This window comes from Quercus lobata, chromosome 2 (assembly GCF_001633185.2).
Source record: "Quercus lobata isolate SW786 chromosome 2, ValleyOak3.0 Primary Assembly, whole genome shotgun sequence".
Classification (NCBI taxonomy): Eukaryota; Viridiplantae; Streptophyta; class Magnoliopsida; order Fagales; family Fagaceae; genus Quercus; species Quercus lobata.
In genome coordinates, this window is record NC_044905.1 from 24,882,258 (window position 1) to 24,892,607 (window position 10,350).

The following is a 10,350-nucleotide window of genomic DNA, read 5'->3' on the forward strand; positions in this document are numbered from 1 at the left end:
ATGTGACCATAACTTATCAAAAATCCTTTATTGTAACGAATTTACTGCAACAAAAGGTTATTGCAACAATTTTTATTGTTGCAATAATCTATTGCTATAGGCTTTATTGCAATAGTGTGCAATGAAAATTTTCATTGTAATAAGTGTTTGTTGCAATAGTTTTGAGTTTATTGCAATAAAAAATTTTGTTGCAATAGTTTTGAGTTTATTGTAATAACCTATTGATCATTGTGGCATGAGAATTCCTGAAAAATATGGGAGGTCTAATGAAGAACGTGATCTATCATTTTTTTTTTCTCCATATACTGTAGACATGGTTGCATCACAAGTCCAATCATTACAATATAATTACTTACAAGTAATACCTTGCATGTAGAAAAAATCAACACAATGCATATGCACTGAGATGTTTTACTTGTAAACATACAAATGGTATGAACTCTAAAATTGTTCCAAAACAATACAAGAAATTCTCTACTGCTACAATCTATTGAAAGCTTAGAACAACAAGAGCATCCTAGAAGCTAAGATTAAAATCCCCGTCAGAGGAGTTCTATGACAAGACCTCTTGCGAAAGAATTTAGGCAGCATCCCTCGTTCCACCATACCCAAAATTTGGAAAGAGTCACTACTTATCTTAGTTAGAAACATCCCTATATTTGGCATTGCTGAAGTGCCATGGATCCACAATCTCAATGAATTTCCCTGAAGAATTTTAGCAATATTTGAGCAATAGCCCTTAATCCACAACTCATAGTTCACTAGAATGGAACTAGTACCAATCAAATTATAAAAAATACCTAAGAACTACCAATATCAAAGTATAAAAGCAAAGCCTTTGGAAGAGTTCCCTTTGGGTTGTCCATTTCACTGGTAAGTGTGCTTATTAAGTCCTAATAATTTAGATTTCAAAATAAAGTTTTTAGATTCAAATTCCAATTTACATTATGTAAATTCACCCCTAACCATTTGGAAGGCTCTAACTTTGGATATACCACAATTCCCATAACTACAAAAGGAAGAAGTGAGGAAATCCCTAAAATAACAAGTCATTCCATAATGGTTAATCCCCTATAGTTTATATAAGTAAGAACAATAGTCAAATCTAATATGGCTAAGTTTCTTGGTAAACCATCACCTAAATTTAGGAATGTCGACTTCAAATAATCAAGAAAAGAGGTAGAAATGAAATTTTCTTAAATTTATCTACCCTAGGGAGAGGTACTTCACCAACTAGCACATTTTCATCACCACTAGAGTCTCCCATTGCACCAGATGCTTGCCGATTTGTTGTGCTCCTCAATATTTGCATGCATCATCATGTTCTCACCACAATAAATGATTTTTGCAATAAACTCAAAACTATTATAATAAACACTTATTGCAACAACAAAAAAATTTGTTATACACTCATGCAATTTCCTCTTAGTGTTGCTTTTTGTTACAATAACCTATTGCCATAGACTTTATTGCAATAGTTTGCAATGAAATATTTTCGTTGCAATAAGTTTGTATTGCAATATTTTTGAAATTGTAATAAAAAAATTCGTTGTAATAAACTTTTTTTTTCTTTTAATAGTTCGATTATGCGAATTGCTTGAGTTTAGGTGGTGTAACATGAATTTGGATGTTGGTGTGGAGATCTACAGTTGTTCTAAGCTTGTATATGAAGCAATTAGATTGAAAAATAATTGTAAAACAAGGCCTACTTGTTTTGTAATCTAATGCAACTATTATTTGTCAATTATTTTGCAATCTCATAACAATAGGTCATTGCTTCATGATACTTATTGCACTATATTTCAAAAAAAAGTAACAAAAAAAATGGGTCAAGTTATTTGCAATGATATATTTGTTGTAATTTTTTATTGCTTTATATTTTTCACAGTAATAGTTTGCAAAATAATCGTTATTATGTTATTATGATGACATCTTCATTGTAATAGGTTATTACTTTAAGATTTTAGTTGTAATAAAATGTAAAAATAATTGGTATTCATTTATTGCTGCAATTTCTATATTTTAAGTTATTGCAACAATTTTCCTATGAATATGTGTTAGTTGGAGCGGTATTAAGAAAATTTTAGTTCTGTCATTTTTGTTCCTCATATTCTATGACATTTTGGGGTGCTCATTTGGGGTGAGTACATTGTTGGTCATGTTTTAGCCCTTCTTGACTTCTTGGTCTTTCCAATCATATGGAGTGTTCTTGAAGCATTAATAACTGTTAAGATGAATACCATATTCCGTGAGAATGGTGGTTATGTGATTTGGGTTTTGGCTGCATCAGGTCCTTATTGGGGGTTTCAACAAGGTTGGATGAAATGGCTAAATGGGGTTATTGAAAACACGTCTACCCCTATTCTATTTCTTGATTATTCTAATTCGGCATAAATAGTGGTTTATCGAGAATCCTAGTCGTGTTAGCATTGACTATAGTTGTCACTTACATGAACTATAGGGATTAACCATTTTGAGATGACTTGTTATTTTTATAGTTATTTTTAAAAAAATTTCTTTTGTAGTTATGGGGCTTGTAGCAATTCCAAAACTAGAGCTTTCTAGATGGTTATTTCGTGCTAATTTGATTGTATTTCATACTTACTATCTTGTATTTGTGGGATATTTTTATTAATTATTTTTCAATCTATTGCAATCTCATGACAATATATTATTGTTTCATGATTTTTATTGCAATAGATTGCAACTAATTGACAAAAATAATTTTAGTCAAGTTATTGCAACTATTTTTTCATTCTAAATGTTTATTGCAGGCTTTAATTCAAATAATAACTTTATGAGTTGTGGAAATTTTATTGGTAAAAAAAGGACACAAATTTTTCATTTCTGCACACTTACTCACTCCTAGACCTCTACCACTATATTCTCAACCCCCAAAATAGCTCAAAACTATTAGAAAACCTTCATTTTTTTCATTCCTTGTTATCAAAGCTAATCATCCAAGGGAATAATCTCTCTACTTTCTCTACTTTTATACTTGAATAACATATTATTTATGTTGGTAATTTTTCTTTGATGCTTGTATATATTGATTTGGGGGTTTCTTTTTCTTTAAAACTTGATATGTATGCTTTGATGCTCATAGCTCTTAGCTGATATAAGCTTTTGGCCTAGAGTTTCATTTTTACATAAAGTCATTATTTGAATTAAAGCCTACAATAAACATTTAGAACGAAAAAATAGTTGCAATAACTTGACTAAAATTATTTTTGTCAATTAGTTGCAATCTATTGCAATAAAAATCATAAAACAATAATATATTGTCATGAGATTGCAATAGATTGAAAAATAATTAATAAAAATATCCCACAAATACAAGATATTAAGTATGAAATACAATCAAATTAACACGAAATAACCATCTAGAAGGCTCTAGTTTTGGAATTGCTACAAGCCCCATAACTACAAAAGAAAGAATTTAGAAAATAACTATAAAAATAGCAAGTCATCTCACAATGGTTAATCTCTATAGTTCATGTAAGTGACGACTATAGTCAATGCTAACACAACTAGGATTCTTGATAAACTACTACCTATGTCGAATTTGAATAATCAGGAAATAGAATAGGGGTAGACGTGTTTTCAATAACCCCATTTAGCCATTTCATCCAACCTTGTTGAAACCCCCAATAAGGACCTGATGCAGCCAAAACCCAAATCACATAACCACCATTCTCACGGAATATGGTATTCATCTTAACAGTTATTAATGCTTCAAGAACACTCCATATGATTGGAAAGACCAAGAATTCAAGAAGGGCTAAAACAGGACCAACAATGTACTCACCCCAAATGAGCACCCCAAAATGTCATAGAATATGAGGAACAAAAAAGACAAATTTAAAATTTTCTTAATACTGCTCCAACTAACACATATTCATAGGAAAATTGTTGCAATAACTTAAAATGTAGAAATTGCAGCAATAAATGAATACCAATTATTTTTACATTTTATTACAACTAAAATCTTAAAGTAATAACCTATTACAATGAAGATGTCATTACAATAACATAATAACGATTATTTTGCAAACTATTACTGTGAAAAATATAAAGCAATAAAAAATTACAACAAATATATCATTGCAAATAACTTGACCCATTTTTTTTTTGTTACTTTTTTTTGAAATATATTGCAATAAGTATCATGAAGCAATGACCTATTGTTATGAGATTGCAAAATAATTGACAAATAATAGTTGCATTAGATTACAAAACAAGTAGGCCTTGTTTTACAATTATTTTTCAATCTAATTGCTTCATATACAAGCTTAGAATGACTGTAGATCTCCACACCAACATCCAAATTCATGTTACACCACCTAAACTCAAGCAATTCGCATAATCGAACTATTAAAAGAAAAAAAAAAGTTTATTACAACAAATTTTTTTATTACAATTTCAAAAATATTGCAATACAAACTTATTGCAACGAAAATATTTCATTGCAAACTATTGCAATAAAGTCTATGGCAATAGGTTATTGTAACAAAAAGCAACACTAAGAGGAAATTGCATGAGTGTGTAACAAATTTTTTTGTTGTTGCAATAAGTGTTTATTATAATAGTTTTGAGTTTATTGCAAAAATCATTTATTGTGGTGAGAACATGATGATGCATGCAAATATTGAGGAGCACAACAAATCGGCAAGCATCTGGTGCAATGGGAGACTCTAGTGGTGATGAAAATGTGCTAATTGGTGAAGTACCTCTCCCTAGGGTAGATAAATTTAAGAAAGTTTCATTTCTACCTCTTTTCTTGATTATTTGAAGTCGACAGTCCTAATTTTAGGTGATGGTTTACCAAGAAACTTAGCCATATTAGATTTGACTTGTTCTTTTAGGCATTACCACTATAGTTTGTACATATAGTTTTTACCAAGTTATTGTACAAACTATTTTACATTATTTTTACAAAATTTTAACATGACAAAGTGTAACTTTATATAACAATATTGTTATAATAATAATAATAATAATAATAATAATAATAATAATAATAATAATAATAATAATAATAAAAAGGTTTGGGGGGCATTGCCCCCAAAGTCCAAGAGTGTTTCTGTCCAAGATTTATGTTGGTAATTTTTATTATTTTGGTGGCTACAAAGAAGGTTTCCGTTAACTCATATAATGATGTCATCTCAAGTTTGTATCATTAATTAAAAACTTACTTATAGAATATTTTATTCATTTAGTTAAACCAAAAATAAAATTGAAATTTTTTTTCCCTGAAACCCTATCTAGAGGCCAATCCATCCTCCCTTCAAATTCAAATTCAAAAAAAAAAAAAAAAAAAAAAAAAAAAAAAAAAAAAAAAAAAAAAAAAAAACCAAAAACCAAAAACCAAAAACCAAAAACAAAAAAACACGAAACCAAAGACAACATCAATTAACTCTAGTTTCATAAAGCTTTTTGCTAGAAAAAATTTCTAAGCTCCAACATTCTTACAATTTCTATTAAAAAAAAATGAACAAAGTTTAGTCATAAAATTGGTTGTAACCTTACTCAATAAAATAAACATTGTTATATGTTTTAAAAATCTAATCATTGAATTATATATATTTTTACGATCTTAATACACATGTCAAATTTTGTATCAATTGAATATTTTTTATTATATGATCTATAAGTTTATATTTTATGCATAATTTTAAATTACAAAAACTTATAATTTAAAAAATTTATTCATAACATAACTATTGAACTTTAATTTTCTAAACATTTTGCAAGCATGGAGAATAAATGAAGAGAAGATGTAATCCAATGATGGATTTATTAAAATTCACCTCCAATAAAAAGATATTGAGTAAGGTTGTAGCCTAATGCTAAAACCAATTTTGTAATTAAACTTAAATAAATAAAAAAAGTATGATTTAATTCAAATGAAATAGCAAATCATCAAGTTCCCAAACTATTCTCCTCTTTATCAAAAATCAAAGACTCGAGTAAACAAGTTCTCAAACTCCTCTCTTCTCTTTTGGCGACACCTTCATCAACTTCTGTCAATAGTGGCCTCTTCTTTCCCCCTAATTACGAAAAAACTTGTAAGTCTAACATCCCTCTAAATTCCCTAGAGATTTTGCAGACCATGTACCCTTTCCCTCTAATTGGCAATTCTAAGACAAGCTTGGGAATGTTGGGAAATTTGGGGTTAATGAATGAAAAGAACAAATAAATGATTGATAAACAATGACTTAGAGGTGTGAATCTTCATTTTCTTTGGATAATATTTGCCTTCACACAAATGATGCTAAAAGGTTACAGCAAATTTCTCCCCATGATACAACTACTCCAAGAATTCTTCAAGTAGCATTCTTGAGAAAAATCTTGCGATTTTTATCTAATGGTTAAGAGTTATGTCTTAAAATGAATATTAATCATGATTTATAGACAATGGGGTGTGGCCTTTCAATAGGTACCTTTAGAGAGACATCTTGGTTGGTTTTATGTACCAAAACATGTTCACAAAACTTGTTGTTTGAAGCACTTTTTTTTTTTTTTTTAAAATCTCAACCGATCAAGATTTTACTTCTATCAATCGATCTCATAAACTCGACCGATCAACCTACAATTGAGCACATGTCATTTTAAACTGAAATTGTGACTCTAAGTCATGGCTTTAGTTTTAAAAAGTTTTACACGCAAGTGTCATGGATTCGACTGATTAACTTAGAATCAAGTTGTCTTCTGGTCAAGCTAGGAGTTGAGATTCCTTAAAAAAAATCCAACTAACCTTCTTAACTTTATATTCAACGGCATTCTCTTAATGATTCATATAGAAACTCTAAGGATTCACACAAAATTTTAATTTAAAATTTTCTCCACGTTCAAACATTATATATGACGACCTACATTGTATATATATCTATTGTCAATACCCTCTCGTCAGGAATGGTGGACCACCTGTGACTGTGATGTGCAAAGAATTAAGGAGAGAAAAGCAACAGAGAGCTCCCCTTCCCTTCTTCATTCTCGTGGAGAAGAAAGGGACGATTATGTGAATGAGTGCTTGTTAAATATGCGAAACCTATGTGTGCACTCTGTGTGGGTTATTAGCGATTCGCTTAGTTTTGGGAATCACTACCAGTCATTTAAATTTTTAAAGTGTGATTGGTCCCCATTTCTATTAGCTTTTTATTAAATTAAAACTTTGTTAAGGGAAATCTTGTATTATATAGCATTTGTTCTTGACTAAGCAAGGAATCAATAAATTTACTTTCGTTCAAGGTTACACATTTTAAATTGACCAAGTTTATTTATTCTAATAGTTAAAAAGTGTCTCGTTATAATTTGAAACAATCCATACTTTGTTCTATAACATTTTTTTAATCAAGAACACAACTTTTTTAATAGTAATATTCGAATGTAACTTTAGCTATATATATATTCACTTTTAATTAACAAATAGTAGGACAATTGGAACTTCATATACGTTAAATGACTTCTTTACAAAAATTTTTAACCAAGATTTTCTTTCAAAACCTTTAAAATAGGTGCTTAATCTAATGTATTCAGACCGATTAATTATTCATACTATCAAAAAGTGTACTCAATACGCAAAATGTTTTTTAAATGAATATTTTAAAGAATGAATAATCAATTAGTCAGAATATATTAAATTTTAGCCCCCATTTTAAAGGTTCTATGAAGAGTCAAATGTTAACATAAAAAATATTGTGAAACCTTGTGACTCTAACCAAATAAACATTACTTATAGTGAAAGACATTCAACTAAAAATTGCCAATACTTTCAAAAATCACAATGCTTAAATAGCTCAATTACTTAACAAAATCATCATTATTCTTAAATTTTTTTTTTTTTATCATTCTATTATATATAAGACATAAGAGTCCAAATTCTAATTATTGCTCTAAATTTTCCTTCAAAATAACAAAAATTTGAATTAGAAAAAATTTGATGGCTAGGAAATTTATTAGCAAATTTATGGCAATGATGACGAATTTGATTATCCTTATTCTTGTTGAAGTGCAAGCTAATTACCTTATTCCTACTTCTTTTCATTCCCCTTCATTTCCGATCGTAGTTTGTTTTCCTTCCAAACTCGATAATGTTCAAGAACTATTTTATTATTGCCTTGAATCAAACATTAAAAGATGTTCAAGCACTATAAAAAAAACAACGTGTCCGTCATGCAATATGTGTTACTAGAAGTTATCGAAGCTGCCTTCTTAAACACATGGAGAATAAAGCAGATGACCCAGTATATAAGAGCATTAGCATCTCTAAGGACAATTTGGCATTTTAAGCCTTAAAACCGTTTGCATCAGAGAATGGTAAAGCCCACTATTGTAAATTTTTTTGCAATAGTGCTACAGTACAATTCTAAAGTTAGAATTGTACTTAGCAGTATTCTAATATATATATATATATATATATTATTCTGCTCTGACTCCCACTCTCTCAACTGTCCTCCTCGTCTCTCTCTCTCTTTCTCCCTCTCCCTTTCCTCTCTCTCATTGTTGTTTGCTCCGATGGGTTCGATGTGGCTTCGATGGGTTTGTTCCGATGTGGGTGTGGTTTGCTTCGATCGGTGTATCATGGGTCAAGTGGTGGATCGACATGGTGGGCCGTGGGTTATGGGTTTTGGATTTGGGTTGATCTGGGCGTTTTTCTGGGTTGATCATGTGGCTTCAACATTTTCTTGGTATTTTCTGGGTTGATCGGTGTATCATGGGTCAAGCTCCGATCGAAGTGGCTTCGACGTTTTTCTGGGTTGAGCATCGACGTTTTCTGGGTATTTTCTGGGTTGATCGGTGTATCATGGGTCAAGCTCCGATCGATGTGGCTTCAACGTTTTTCTGGGTTGATCATCGGCCTTTTTTTGGGTATTTTCGATGGCCTGGGTTTCAAATTGGCGGAGTGGGTTTGCTGATCGGTGGCTTGGGTGGTGGGTCTGGTGGTCGTTTTTGGCTCCAACTGGTTTGTGTGTGGCCGTTGTTGATCGGTGTGTGTGGCTCTATTGATGGTTTGGTGGTTTGTGTTTATGTGTGGGGCTCTATTGATGGTTTGGTGGTTTGTGTTTATGTGTGTGGCTTTGTTGATGGTTTGTGTTTGTGTGTGTGTGTGTGTGGGGGGGGGGGGGGGGGCTGTGTGTGTGGTGATGGGTTTGGATAGGTTGATCGGTGCATCATGGGTCTGTGTGTGTGTATGGCTTTGTGTGTTGAACCAGTGCCAGAGGTTAAGGAAGAAAGAGAGGAAAAAAAATGACCGTTAGAAAGCCTAGGAAAATGTAATTCAATCACGCCTAGTCTGAAAAAAAGTAACAGTTAGAAATAAATAATAAAGAAAGATTAAAAATAATATTTTAATAAAAATAGTGTTTTGGAATGCTGGAGGTATTATAAAATGGTATGGTATAAGTATAAATAATAAAGTGACTTTTTGAAATGGTAAAATAAAATAGGATAGAATTCTTTGATGCTGATGCTCTAAGAAAGTTTTGAAGGCTATGAGTACTGTGTCCAAAAACACAAGCATGCCCTTAAACATGGAGATTGTTTACATGCATGGTTCAAATGGAATATAAAAAAGAATTGAGACATCATTGTACACAAAATCCAAGAGATAACTCCAATTTTGGATTTGGTAAACATTTTCTCTCTTTCTCTCCAGCCCTCTGTGTATAAGAATGTACACAAGCACAAGATATACTACTATGACTGACTAATATGCTTTAGTTGGTCCAATCACTCATATTAAACCTATTCTAAAGATGGGTATAAAATTGCACCATTAGCCTTAGGGGTTAATGTGTGGGAAAGGATTTTCCACTTGTTTTTATGAGAAAAGTATTCTTGCTTTGAAAAAAGGTTTTTAGAAATTATAATTTTTTACAAACTACATGAGGAAAAAGCTTGATTTTATTCTTGCTCTGAAGAAAGGTTTCTTTTCACTTAATTTGGCATTTTATATTTACTAAATTATAGGACTTTTTGATCTAATTGTGAATATTTTATAATACTTTGTGTGTAAAGTAATGTTGCTTCTAATTTTTTGGATGATTCTCATTTGGTTTGCATAATTTTGCAAAGACCAAATCCTTGCACAATAAAAAATAAAATGTGTTTGTTATGAGTGTGGAATTGATTGGATTGGACTAGACTGCGATATGTGTTGAGTGACTGAGTCACACATTAAATGCTTAATAGATAAATATTTTGCTATTGAAGTGATTATGAATAACCTTAATTGTAATAAGTTTAGCAAAAAAAAAAAAAAAAACCTTAATTGTAATAACATTAGTTCTTTAGGGGTATAATAGAGAAGTGGCTTGCACTTTTGCAGGGCCGTGATAAATGGCATTA

At 30.8% G+C, this 10,350-nt stretch overlaps 1 pseudogene; it reads right to left on the reverse strand.

Annotated features, from left to right (window-relative positions):
• Nucleotides 1–263: 263 nt before the first annotated feature.
• LOC115961877 lies at nucleotides 264–4,333 on the reverse strand (annotated as a pseudogene).
• Between the last annotated feature and the right edge of the window lie 6,017 nt (nucleotides 4,334–10,350).